The following is a 15314-nucleotide window of genomic DNA, read 5'->3' as shown; positions in this document are numbered from 1 at the left end:
ATTATTTACAAATTTTTTTGATAAATTTCTTCGCAAGAATTCAATTATTTTCATAAATAATAAAATTTTTACAGGGATTTAATTATTTTGGCTAATAATAAAATTCTTATTAGGAAATTATTTTGATAAATAATAATAGCTCATTCCAGAATTTCAATTATTTTTAATACAATTTTAATCGAATTCCTGGAAAAAATGTAATTATTCTTAAAAAATTTTATTAAAATTCGTCAAAAGAATTGAATTATTTGAAAATTGATTGATACAATTATTCTTTAAAAGAATTCAAATTTAAGAAACATGTAATTTTTCAATAAATTTTCAATAAATATATTTTTTTATTTAAATAATGAAATTCTCGTAGAATTTTCTAATAAAAATTAATTTAAAAATGGATTTAAGTTAAAATTTTAGATTATAATTGAATATTAAAAGCATTAGAGCGTAAATTTTTTAGAAATTATTGAATTTTGAAAAGGTTTCAGATTAAAATCTTTGAAAATTTGAATTTTTCATATTTTTAACTAACAAGTGGAATTAATTTTTTTTGAGAAAGTTTAATTGCGGATTTTTTTATATTATTTTAAGTTTTTATTTTCTATTATTTATTTAATTGAAGATTTTAGGAATATTTAAAATTTCGTAAAATTGAATATTGTAAACAAATGAATTTGAAAATTGTCAAAGAACTTTTTTGAAAATTATTAAAAATAATCGATTTTAAGAAGAATCGATATCTTCATATTTTATAGTTATGAAAAAATCTAATTTATAGTTTTAAGTAAAATATTCTCTTATATAATTTTGTCAATAATTTGTCTGTAAATGGTCCGTAATTTTTAATTTTTGGTCCTTAAAGTCAGTATTTTTTAAATACTTTCACTGGTTCGAGCCCTGCGATAACCCAATTATTTAATTAATAGTAAAGAATAAAATTTGTGCCGCAAATAAAAAATTTTATTAAATAAATAATACTGTTAGATAATTAAATTTCTTTATAATTAAGGTACATTGGTTGACTGATAAATTTCTAAATTACTTGTTAACTAAATTCTTGTTTTTTGGTACCTAAGTTTGTAACAATATAGGGAGAGTTAAGGGTAGAGAGGGGGGAGTTTGAGGCTTGAATGAAAAAGGGGAAGGAGGCATGTAATCACACTAATTGAGTGCAGATAGGCTTCGTTGACGACTCTTCATTAGTTTGCTGGAGAGATTTTAACCGCACGGTTACTTTAAACTTTCTTGCCAAACTTTTTTCTTCCATTTCTTTTTAAATAACTTATTTTGTATATGAAACGAATTTTTTTTTCCCTTATTTCGGATTTTTGTAAAATTATTGTTTATTGTATTTTATACTATTTATTTCATTTTGCACTAAAACAATAACAAATTGATACCAAATTGAACCTATACTTAATAAAATATGGATCAAATTTTTTCTTACCAATTGGATCCAAGATATAAGTTTGATAACTTAAAAAAAATTGTGACATCTTTTAGTAGCAAATTACTATCAAATTAAATCTAATTGGTAAAATATGGGTCAAATCATAATTATATCAAATTCTTTTCTGTTAATTACATCCAATTTGATATAAATTTGATACCTTCGAAAAAAAAACTGTGGCAACTTGAAAGTATTGCAACTTAATACCAAATTGAATATCTAATTGGTAAAATATGGATCAAATTATAATTAAATAAAATTTTTTGCTACAAATTAGATCCAATTTAGTTAAAAAAACTCTGTTGTCATTTGCTTCCTCCTAGAGGAAGTATTTATAAAATATTATAGTATAAAATATTATTCAGATTTTTAGACAGTTTATGATATATTGTTTTTGTTTTCGACATTTATAAATTTTAATATATGATTGGAATCGTGTAAATTTGTCCTTTTCGGAAAAAAAATGTTTAATGCGATAATAGTGATTGAGTCCAAAAGTGAACGATAGGGATTGGCGTAGGCCCTGTGCCAATATGCCGTCTCTCTATACATCACGCGAGGGGCGATGGGGAGGGGGTGACCCGACAAACCCTGACCAGAAATATGATGTCATTTATATGGTAATACATCGGAATCCCGTCATTTAGATACTTGGATGATTAATGCCCACGACAAGACATAGCCAGCTGGGTGTTCCCTCTCTTGAACCAAACTTCTTCCGATGCGTGTGTCTACACTCCGCACTTTCCTATTCTCGATCAAGTTATATTTTACAAAAAGTCACAAAAAGATTCTATCGTAATTTTTTTAATAGTAATTAGTAGTAAATTTTACTATATTAGCGAAATTTTTAGTTTCTGTTGAGACCTTCGCTTCTCTCAGGCTTATCGCACTCATCTACTAAAACCTACTATTTACTACTTTTTTTACGTCATGCTACTATTAGGGTACTTTTTTTAGATTTTAGCCACTAAAAGCTACTATTTCTGTTTTTTTTTAATTTTTGCTACTTTTAATTCGCTAATACTAGAAACCAAAAAACTATTCTCAAAAATGATAATCAAATTCTTTAAAACGATTCAATTATTTTCAATATCTAGTATTATAAAATTTCGCAAAAGAAATCAATTATTTACAACAAAAATTAATAAAATTCATCCAAAATTCAATTATTTTCATAAATAATAATATTTCCACAGGAATTCAATTCTTTTTAAAGATTTTCATAAAAATTTTCGCAATACTTGAATTATTTTCATAAATAATAAAATTCTTCTTAGGAATTCAATTATTTTTGAATATTTCAATAAAATTCTAAGCAACTATTTAATTTTAATAATAATAAAATTCATCGCTGGATTTCAATTAATTTTAATACAATTTTAAAGAAATTGCTCAAAAAAAGTAAATATTCTAAAAAATTTAATTTCAATTCCTCGGAAAAATCAATTATTTATAAAAATGTTTTTTTTTAATTCTTTGGAAGAATTCAATTATTTACAAAAACATTAGAATTTTTCAAAGAAATTTAATTATTTTCAAATATTTGAATAAAATTCTTTGCAAAATTTCAATTGTTTTCAAAAATTTTAATAAAAGTCTTGTTAAAATTTCAATTATGTCCAAAATCTTGGAAAAAGTCTTCCAAATTTCAATTATCTTTATAAATAATAAAATTCTTTTTCCAAATTTAATTAATTTCGAAAGTTTTAATAAAATCCTTGTCAAAATTTTAATTATTTTTAAACATTATAATAAAAATTCAATTACTTGTAAAAATAATAAAATTCGTTTTTGAAAATTCAATTATTTTCAAAAATTTTCTGAAAATTCTTAGCAAAATTTTAATTATCTTTATAAATAATAAAAAATAATAGATTTTTTTTTCCAAATTCAATTATTTTCAAAATTTTTAATAAAATTCTTGTCAAAATTTCAATTATATTTTAAAAAAATTTCTAATTAAATTCCTGAAAAAATTTTAATTATTTTAAAAAATTTTTGGCAACAATTCAATTATTTTTAAAAGTTTTAATAAAATTCTTAGCAACTATTCAATTATTTTCATAAATAATAAAATTTATCGCAGAATTTCAATTATTTTTAATACAATTTTACAGGAATTGTTGAAAAAATGAAATTATTCTTAAAAATTTAATTTCAATTCCTCGAAAAAATCAATTATTTATAAAAATATTTTTTTTAAATTCTTTGGAAGAATTCAATTATTTACAAAAAGATTAGAATTTTTTACGAGGAACTCAATTATTTTAAAATATTTTAATAAAATTGTTCGAAAGAAATCAATTATTTTAAACACAATTTGAATCAAATTTTTTTTTTGTTGAAATAATTCAATTATTTTTTTAGATTTTAATAAAATTTTTTCCAAGAATTCAATTATTTACATAAATAATTCTTCGAAAGAATTCAATTATTAAAGATAAATAACAAATTTATTCCTGAAAATTCAATTATTTAAAAAAATTCTTATAAAATCGTTTGCAAGAATTCAATTTTATTATTTTTATAAATAATAAAATGCTTTTTAGGAATTCAATTATTTAAAAAAAAATTAATAAAATGCCAGTCAAACATTCAATTATTCTCAAAAATTTTAATAGAATTCTTTGTAAAATATAATTATTTTTAAAAACTTTAAAAATGATTTCCAATATCTACTATTTTTATACCAAACAGAATTCTTTTCATGAATAATAAGAATTTCTCAGGAATTCAATTGTTTAAATTAGAATTTGCATAAAATTAGTCGAAAGAAATCAATTATTTACAAAATTTTATAAAATTCTTGGCAAGAATTAAATATTTTTTATAAATATTTAAATTCGTTGCAGGAATTGAATTTATTAGCAGAATGCGAAAGAAGTAAATATTTTTGATGAAAATTAGGAAAAAGTCGGGAAAATAAAATATAGAATGAAATTTTTGTCAGTTTTGTGAAGTTTCTAAAACGAGTTTTTTTAGTCGTCAAGTTTAATTTTTCGATAGCTACTTTTTCACTACTTTTTTTTTAGTTTTAAGGCTACTTTTTGCTATACTTTTTTAAAATTAATTATCGAGTGCGAAATCTGTACTCTCTAAATTTGAATTAGTAAAAATGTTCACTAATATTAATATTTAGTGACTGACTTTTTGCTTTTAGTAAATTTTACTAATAAATAGTAATTTCTACTAACTTTTTTGGTGAAATTTAGTAATTTAGAAGCAAAAAGTCAGTCACTAATTCAAATTACTAAACATTTTAACTAATTCAAATTTAGAGAGTTGATCCGAGCCCTGATGTTAACTAATTAAGTTAACTTTCTAATTCTATTGGGAGAGTAAACAGTTTCTTATTATTTTTTTTAAAGAAGAATGTAAAAAGAGCTTCAGTTTGAAAAGCAGTGGTCACTAAATGAAATAATCCTTCCGAGCTTTGCTCAAATATTAAAGCTAGACTTTTGCATTTTTCTTTCTCCATAGTTACCTCTCTCGTCTAGCAAACTTATCCTCTCGACTAGCGTCGCGTGAGGAGAGGAATATGAGGTTCATTGGTATTCCAGGAACGAGACGTCCGCCGCGCCACTTTGCGAAAAAATGTGAACTTAATAAGAAAAGCCCCAAGCACTGGGAGAGCTTTTGTCACCCTTCTATTCCCACCCCTAAAGTTAACCATCTTCTTTCCCTTTTTTTCTTCTTCTTTTATTTTTTTTTCTTATTTTTTTCTTCTTTCTTTTGCTCTTCATTTTGAATCCTCTTATTACGAAATTCTGTGATAATTTAGATATGTGATTATGTTATAGTAATATTAGATGAGTTTGCGCAAGGGTAAATTTCATGAGATTTTTTCTTTTCTATATACGTGTGCGTTACGATAAGATAGGATTATGTGGTATTGGTATGTAGATTTTGGTATATAAGGATCGTACACGGTTTATTATTGCGATAGGTTGTTTGAAACGATATAGAGGAGAAGGTCCTATATTGTTATTATCCTCTTTGAATCATTATTATGTAACACTTAGAGAGAAAATTTCTTTCGCATATGGTTATGTATCAGATGAATCGTCAATCACTTGAAATCAAAAGATTATTTTTTATTTTGTTTCAAACATAATAATATATGGTAATTTTCTTGTCTCTGTGAAAATTTTCCTGTATTTCCGTTTTCGAAACACGTTTATGGCAAACTTTCTCTACTAAAATTTGCACTCGCAGTTTTTCTAAGGAAGTCAAATTGAGACAAAAAAAAAAACGTTGAAAAATTGCTGCAGAATTTAGCCAAAAATCAAATTTTTATTCAGACAGGCTTCGCACTCATCTACTTTATCGACCTACAAGCGCGGTTAATAAAGTGACTATTATTGCCCTAGGGCAATAATAGGCACTTTATTACCCGCTGGGTTATAAGGGGGAACTGAGTTGCATAAACTCTTTTAAAATTGTCAACTCTTTTTCTTCTTCTAAAATTGAAATATATTTTACAGAAATATTTTTTTTTTAATCTAAAAAAAAATTCGCGAAGTGATTTAGAAATGACGCTAATTGGAAATGCGATAACTTTGCAAGTATGTATATATATAAAATATAAGCGTTCGAAGAAGTATCGTGTATGATAATAGGTGCGCGTTTGAAATTATTATCAAATAATTAAATTTCGTAGGGTAGGCGAGGCAGATGAAAGAAATTACACACGCGCAATCGCGCGTTGCTTTCGATCATGCCGCGTACCACACTAACCGCAAAGTACATGGGGGGAAGCCCGTTATTTTATGGGGCCAAATTACACGTCTCCCTTAAAAGTCTATATGAGAGAGAAAGAGAGAGAGAGAAAGAGAGAGTGCGCGCTTTTATATATATATATATATAATGCACTTTTATGCGGATGGACAACGTCGCATCCACCATGCATCTAATTGCGTCGCGTTTGTCTTGCACCGTAATTTGGCAACTAAGTGAGAGAGCAAATCAAAATCTTGACACTAACCACTTATATATATTGTATATATGTACGAAAACCTTAAAAGTTAATTTTACAATATCAATTTCTTTCTATACTTTTTTTCGTCTCAGGAAGTAAAAGACTTTAAGTGATGGAATATTACTGGATTTTTTCATTGTTATGTAACTTTATAGTCGACTCGCAATCGGAAGAGTTTTGTAGAATTTTAGTATTAGAATGATTGCGTGGAATAATTCTTGAAAAATTCTATACTTGGAGAAAAATATAGTAACTTTTACTATATATTTTTTTAAACTTTTTTTTAAAGTTAAGAAAACGTTAGAAAGTAAAACCAAAACTGTCTGGAACTTGTGCGTGTTTTTGTTGCTACTTTTACTATTTTTTAAATGAACTTTTGCTCTACGCTCGAACTAATTTTTACAAAAATGTACTTCAATCGTAATTTTTGCTCCAAAAATAGTAAAAACAGTCAAAAGTGCGCAAAAGTTTGTGTCAGTGTAAGTTTTACTTTCATAGTAAAACGTGAGGTGTTAAAATAACACCAGAAAGGATTAAAATAATCTATTTTGGTGTTATTTTTAACTATAAATGAAATTTTACTTTAAATAAAACACCAAAGTCAACGATTTGTAAAAATTCAACGAATTTAGATTCTCCAGGGAGAATAGTAAGTTAGTTACTAACTTAGTTATTAACTTACTAACTAACTTAGTAACATAGTTACTAAATTCAGTTGTGTTCAAAAATTTAAAAAAATTCTCGTCAAAATTTCAATTCTCTTAATAAATAATAAAATTCTTCTCTGATATTCAATTATTCTACAAAATTTTAATCAAATTCTTGTCAAAATTTCAATTATTTTCAAAAGTTTTCTAAAATTTAATGATTTTTAATATCTACTATTTCAATAAAATTTTCCAAAAGAATTACATTATTAAAAAAAATTTGAATAAAATTCTACGCAAACATTCAATTATTTTCATAAATAATAAAATTTTTAAAGGAATACAATTATTTACAAATTTTTTTATAAATTTCTTCGCAATAATTCAATTATTTTCATAAATAATAACATTTTTACAGGGATTCAATTATTTTTATAAATAATAAATTTTTTTAAAAGAATTCAATTATTTTCATAAATAATAAAACTCATTGCAGAATTTCAATTATTTTTAGTACAATTTTAATCGAATTCTCGAAAAATGAAATTATTCTTAAAAATTTGATTAAAATTCGTCCAAAGAATTTAATGGTTTAAAAAATTTGTTGAAAACATTTTTTATGAGAATTTAATTTCAAGAAACATGAAATTAATAAATTATTTATGTTTGTATTTAAATAATTAAATCCTCGTAGAATTTACTAATAAAAATGGTTTTAAAAATGAATTTCAGTTAAAATTTAAGATTATAATTAAATATTAAAAGCATTATAACGTGGATTTTTAGAAATAATTAAATTTTGAAAAAGTTTCAAATTAAAATCATATTGAAATTCTTAATTTTTCATATTTTTGACAAACAATTCTGTAGAATTAATTCTTTCTAAAAGATTAATAGGATTTTTATTGAAATTATTTCAAGTTTTTATTTTTTAATATATATTTAATTGAAGAATTTCCAAATAATAATTGAAATTTTGTAAAATTGAATTGTAAACGAATGAATTTCAAAATTCTCAAAGAACTTTTTTAAAAATTATTAAAAATAATAGATTTATTGAAGAATTTTAGTTAAAAACGTTAGAAAGAAATTTAATTTTAGAGATGTTACAAATTATTGCAGAAACTCAATTATTTTCAAGATTAATAAAATTCTTCTTAAGGATTCAATTATTTTTACTTACAATAAAACTCATCGCAGCGTTACAATTATTTTTCATACAATTATAATTGAATTCCTTGAAAAAAGTAATTATGTTCATGCAAGTTTTAATAAAATTCGACAGAAGAATTCAATTATTTAAAAATTTGTCAATAAAATTCTTTATGAGAATTGAATTTTGAGAAACATTCAATTATTCAATAAATTATTTACTTTTGCATTTAAATAATTAAATTCTTGTAGAATTTTCTAATAAAAATTGATTTTCCTTTTATAAAAATGAATTTCAGTTAAAATTTTAGATTATAATTGAATATTAAAAGCAATATAGCATGAATTTTTAGAAATAACTGATTTTTGAAATTAATTTTTTTGAAAAAGTTTAATTGAATTTTCTTTTATATTATTTGAAGGTTATATTTTCTAATATGCATTTAATTAAAGAATTTAAGAATTATTGAAATTTCGTGAAATTGAATATTGTAAACAAATGGATTTGAAAATTGCAAAAGAACTTATTCGAAAATTATTAAAAATAATTGATATAAAGTAAAATTGTAGTTAAAAATTTTTGATAATAATAATTGAATTGAAGTAATGAAAATAATTTTGAAGAAGTATAATATTGTTATAATATAAAATAATGATTTTATTACTTGGACATCTTTAAATATTATAAAACATGAAGAAATCGATCACTCCGAGTCGAAGACACGGAGTTATCGATATCTTCTTGTTTTGTAGTTATAAAAAATTTAATGAACTAAAATTTCATTCATTGTAAAAATAAAATATTGATTATTTTAATCTTTTTTGGTGTTAATTTAATCTGCAATACTTTTTAATACCTCACGATTTACTGTGTTTCGAAAGTATGGCAAAAGTTATTTTATTCGTTTTCATTTCGTTTGTGAGAGAACTTTGATGCCATCTAGGCGGCGATTTGAAGAACTGTTTTGGCGCGAAATTCAAAAGAAGATAATTGATAACTATATAAAAAAGTATTTATTTATTTATGCAATAAAAAAGTGGAGGGTAGAGAGTATTTTGTAAATATTTGGAATTTTCAGAGTGCATATGTGTATATGCATATAGAGGAAAAGTGAGGGAGGAAATAAAGTTGCGCTCGGTATGTTAATGTTGATATTAATGCTTCGGAATATTGTTTATGATGTGCCGCGGTTTTGCGCACAGGTTATTCTCTCTTTCTCTTTCTCTCGGGTATATTTCAATTATTAAAGGGAATTACTCGGAGCGTCCATCATTTTCTATACTTATTTTCTACTCACAAGCAACCTGAGTCTATGCCCCTCCAATGGATGAGGTTATATGCGCGAGGTAGGCATCATCAGCATCAGAGCGGTGAGAAAATAGCATGATTACAGGGGCGGCACAACGTATATGTCCGTCCGTCTGTCCGGCTGTCTAATGTCCATTTTCGCTCTCATATATGTGTTTAAATATTTATAAGCCTATAGCACAATCAAAATTTTGACAATTCTTCTGAATTTCATTTTTTTTCGACTATTTTTCTATTATGATATCTCTTTTCTCGTGTTTTTTTTAATTCGTTTGTCTATTTTATTATTTTTTCTGGTAAATTAATTTTTAAATCAAATTTTATTGTTATTTTTTGTCATTCTTTTGATTTTGTTTTCTATTGAAATTTTTGTTTTAATGTCTTATTAAATATGTTCAAGTGGAATTTCACTCACGTACAAAATGAATATGATTTCTTTTAACTCACCGCTGGTGCGAGATGCAAGAATGACAGTAAAATGAGGCTTACCTGAAAAAATAACAACAAAATATTTAATACATTACAATAATTAATATAAAGAGTAATTAATACTTAGTTGGTAAAAATACTAAACTGATAATGAATAATTGATGATAATATAAAGTAATAATTGTATTAAAATTTAAATGATATTTTTATTTGAATCAAATAAATTTTTCCCCCAGTGTATAATATATAATTTGTTGTAAAAATGCGCATAAATAATGATTAATTAGCTATTCGTATATAATAGAAGAAAGTTTAATGCATTTGATTACTTAAAGTTTGATGCTTTTAGAAAATACTTAGTGCGAGAGGAGTAACTTTAATATTAAGGTCGAAGGTTGCATAAAGATTTGTAGATGTCAGATGAGCATCCTGAGGGATCAGAGTCACTTTGCGGAAGTCGGTAAAGGACTTGGCCTAATCTCGAACAACGCTGAGAACGGAAAAGGGTGTCCAAAAGACGGCAGGAAATAAGGGGTCTTCATTATGAAATCACTCCTGTGGGAGTCGTTTTGTCACATCTTTCTCTCACTCTCTCTCTCTCTCTCTCTCTCTCTCTCTCTCTCTCTCTCTTTCTTTGTTATAGTTATGAGTTACTTTCACTCAGCTTTTCATACTTTTTTATATACACAATAAAAATATTATCTCTAGCAAATATTTCTTATTCCTGATTCTATATTTTGTTTCTGAAAAGTTAATTAATTTTCATTCTGTTGTTTTATTTTTATCACATAATTATCACTCTGTTTTGTATTATTTACAATTTTTCCTAAAGATATTAAATTGAGACAAGAAAGTATTAAAATTGTTGCGTGGCAACAATTGTTGCCACGCAACAATTTTAATACTTTCTTGCCTCAATTTGATATCCTTAGAAAAACTGTGAATTCGCAATTAATTTGTTATTTTTTAAGCAAATAATTTGATTAGCAATTGTTTTGTAATTTTCCTTATAGAAAATAAGTTTTTCGAGTTTATATTAAAATAAAGAAGTAACTTTTTTAAAATGAATTTTGAAGTATTATATTTGCCTTGGGATAATATTTTCATATTGTGGTCTCGTGTCAGCAGTTTCTCGGGAGTTGTCTCAAAGACGTAAAATTAACCACAATTAAATGGTGTAACTCCCGTGGCTTTTATGTTGGTAACTCATTACGCGCGACCGTCTGATGTTATAAAGAGAGAAGGGGAGAAAATCTTCTTCAGAGTTAAAGCAAGTTAAGTTTTCACTAATGTGCCTTGTTTTAGCTGTCCTAATATGCTCCTTAAGCCGGTAAAACAGTACTTTAATCCATTTCTCCAACTCTTAGTTTATAATCATCTAAACGAGCTCTACTATTCTCATCCATAATTTATCACTTTCTTATTCCGAGCTCACAGATTTTATTTACTCAAATATCGATTTGAACAATTTCCCTATTGTCTATAGTGTCTTTTGGTCAAGAAAGATTTTCAGAAATTTAATAATAATAGATGACAATAATGATAATGTAATGATGATAAGAATGATGATAATATATACAAGTGTGGAAAAGGAAGAAAAAATGAATATAACCTCACGTTGGGTGATAAATTCTGAGGTCAAGACAATTCATCATTTGTGCGAGTCAGGAAGAAGCGACGTTTTACCCTATCTTTTGCAATAAGGGAGAGATAGGAAAAGAGACTGCTCTCGAGCGCGAGTTAAATTAATTACTAAGACCGTTTTGCGACTTTGCGAAGCAGCGGAGTGCTCGGTCGTAAATAAAGGAGATGATCGGCCCATCATTAGCTGCAAAGGTTCGATAATAATATGCATCACTAGGTGGATGAGATGCTCTCTACCTGTGCCAACCTGTGCGCTTCTTGATGTCGAGATCGATGCACCGTTTATATGTAACTTGTTCCCAGAACGTGATTTTTAATATGTAGACAACTCTCAGCCAAACCATGAATATTATGCTAAAGTAAATTAGTCTTTTTAGTCAATTTAAATTCAACATAATTTCATTTTTCTTCCTCCTTTTCTTCGCTGCATTTTTTTTTCTCTTCTTTCGAATTTTTTTTTTCTTTGATCAAAAATTTCTTCTTATCTCTAAAAGTCTTCAGTATAATTTTTAAAAAATTGTTTGCGACACTTATAAATAATTTTGAATTAAATAAATCTGATCCTATTTTTGCTAATGATACTAAGTTGATACACTGAGACAATTTTTTGTCTCAATTTAATAACTTTAGAAAAACTGTGATCAGATTTAAAATTGTAGTTTTCATTAAAGTATCAAATTGCAGCCTTCGCACTCATCTACTAAAACCTACTATTTACTACTTTTTTTTACGTGATGCTACTATTTGGGTACTTTTTTTAGAATTTCAGCCAGTAAAAGCTACTATTTCTGTTGTTTTTTAGAATTTCCACTACTTTACATTTTTAAATTCGCTAATACTAGAAATCAAAAAACTATTCTCAAAAATCATAACAGAATTCTTTAAAACGATTCAATTATATTCAATATACAGTATTTTCATCAAATTTCGCAAAAGAATTTAATTATTTGAAAAAAAATTGATAAAATTCAATTCTTTTCAAAAATAATACAATTTCCAAAGGAATTCAATTAATATAGATTAGCATTTTAAAAATAATCAAAAAAATCAATTATTTATCAAAGTTTTCATACAAAATTCTTCACAATAATTTAATTAATTTCACTAATAATAATCTTTTTCATGGAAATTTAATTTTTAAACAAAATTTTTCATAAAATTTTAAGCAGAAATTCAATTATTTTCATAAATAATAAAACTCATAAAAGAATATTAATTATTTTCATTACTATTTTAAATTAATTTAATCAAAAAATTCAATTACTTTCACAAATAAAGTTTTTCACAAGAATTCAATTTTTTTTTATTTACACAAGAATTTATTCTATTTCGAAAATAATTATTTAAAACAATGTTTATAAAATTCTTATGAAGAATTCAATTATTTTCATTAATAATAAAATTCTTCTCTGGAATTCAATTGTTTAAAAAAATGGTTTTTTTTTAATTCTTTGGAAGAATTCAATTATTTACAATAATATTAGAATTTTTCAGAAGAATTCAATTATTTTCAAATATTTTAATAAAATTGTTCGAAAGAAATCAGTTTTTTCAAATACAAATTGAATTACATTTTTTTTCAAATAATTCAATTATTTTGAGGCATTTTAATAAAATTCTTTGCAAAATTCAATTATTTTCATAATCAACAATATTCATCACGAGAATTTAATTATTTTTAAAAATAATAAATTTCTTCTTGGAAATTCAATTATTTTAAAAAGTTCTAATAAAGTCGTTCGCAAGAGTTCAATTATTTACATAAACAATAAAATGCTTTTTAGGAATTTAATTTTTTTTTAAATATTAATAAAATACCACACAGACATTAAATTCTTGGCAAAAATTTTAATAAAATTCTCTGTATAATTTAATTATTTTTCAAAACTTAAAAACTTTTTTACAGGAATTGCTCAAAAAATGTAATTATTCTTAATCAATTATTTTAAAAAATGTTTTTTTTAATTGTTTGGAAGAATTCAATTTATTATTTACAATAATATTAGAATTTTTCACAAGAATTCAATTATTTTTCAATTATGTCGTTAAATAACAAAATTATTCCCGAAAATTTAATTATTTTGAGGCATTTTAATAAAATTCTTTGAAAAATTCAATTATTTTCATAAATAACAATATTCATCACAAGAATTAAATTATTTTTAAAAGCAATAATTTTTTTCTTCGAAATTCAAATATTTAAAAAATTTTTAATAAAATTGTTCATAAGAATTCAAATATTTTCATAAATAATAAAATGCTTTTTATGAATTTAATATTATTTTCAAAAAAAATTAATAAACCCAGGCGCGAAAGACCAATGCTGACGATAGATTAAAGGTTGATTGAGTCTTGAACGCTCAGTGTGGGTAACTCACAGTAGAAGCAGTCTTTACATCACTGTCAATCAATATTAGTTCAATATTGGTTCAACATTGGACCCAATGCTCGTCCCATGCTCGATTCAAGACTCGGTCAATCTTTATGAGTGAAGCTCGAACATCTAATCTGGATTCAAGCTTAAATCAATCTTTACTCAATATTCAGTTTATCTTTATTTATTACCGTGTTCACTTAATTAAATAATATTATAATAATTATAATTATAATAATTGTTTCAAATAATAATAATAATTAACATTAAGTTATCAATTGATAAATAAATATTTATATTTATTTAGTATAAATATATTATTAATTGTAACATTCATATTTAAAGAAAGTTAAATGGAAAATTTTTTTTTATAAATGTTTTCAAAATTATTATAGATAATTAATAAATAATAATTAAAATGTGCAATAAATATTCCTGACACTGCATCATATTTAATCATTTTATTAATTATGTTAACTTTTAATATTAATTTAATTAATTATTATTTATTTATTTATTAATTATTATAATTTTAATAATTATTATTCAATTAATAAATATTATTATAATTAATAATAATTATAATATTTAACATTATTATCCATTATTATTCCAAATTATATTTATTTACATAATATATTATTAATATATCTAATAATAAATGTTAATAATTTTGTTACTGAATAATAAAAAATATCAATTATTTATCGATGTTTATTAAATTATCCATTAAATATTTTTAATTGTAAAATGTTTTAGTCATAGTTTTCACTTTGCCCTTATAAGTAACAAAGTATACGGCACTGGCATTAATATATTACATTAGCCCGAGGTCTCATCGAGACTCAGTGGCCGTGCGGATTAAGTGGTTGCGTCTAGGACTTCCGGAATGCGTCTGGGGCGGGGGGACGGGAGTTCGATTCCACATGCGAGCGGATTTTTTCATTATAAGCGGTTACATAAAATAATAAAATTACTATTTAATCTGTATAATTAATAAGTGTTGTGAATAAAAACTTGTGAACTTGTTTGTGAATAATATTAAAAGTCTGTCAAAAATGAAGTTAAAAAATGTACAAATTATCACAAATTGTGTTTTTTTTGCTAAAATTATTTTTCAATATTATTATGTTAAATGACATTTATTGTTAGTCATATAATATTTATATGAAAATAGTATAATTATTATAATAATAACTTATTGTCATTAAATATGTAAATACATATATATTAATAACAATACTGTTTATTATTAATAATAATAATTAATATATTCACGTTATATTGAATGAACGCGTGAGAAGCGTGTAAATTTGGGAACAGTGGAAGCA

At 24.2% G+C, this 15314-nt stretch overlaps 1 protein-coding gene across 4 annotated transcripts in view; it reads right to left on the bottom strand.

The window, feature by feature from the left end:
* The window catches only part of LOC122510282 (protein trachealess), a 267778-nt gene that overhangs the window by 86519 nt on the left and 165945 nt on the right, over window positions 1–15314 (bottom strand). Inside the window, exon 1 of one of the 4 annotated variants that reach the window (XM_043624806.1) lies at window positions 9984–10019. The exons of the other annotated variants lie outside the window; for them this stretch is intronic. The gene's annotated coding sequence lies outside the window, so the exon portion shown is untranslated. Of the gene's footprint in view, window positions 1–9983; window positions 10020–15314 lie in introns of those variants that run through there. 4 annotated transcript variants of the gene reach the window in all.

The sequence above is a fragment of the Leptopilina heterotoma genome, unplaced genomic scaffold (genome assembly GCF_015476425.1).
Source record: "Leptopilina heterotoma isolate Lh14 unplaced genomic scaffold, ASM1547642v1 Lhet_68, whole genome shotgun sequence".
Taxonomy (NCBI): domain Eukaryota; kingdom Metazoa; phylum Arthropoda; class Insecta; order Hymenoptera; family Figitidae; genus Leptopilina; species Leptopilina heterotoma.
The sequence above is the reverse complement of the archived record's forward strand: the minus strand, read 5'-3'. Positions and strand labels throughout refer to the sequence as shown.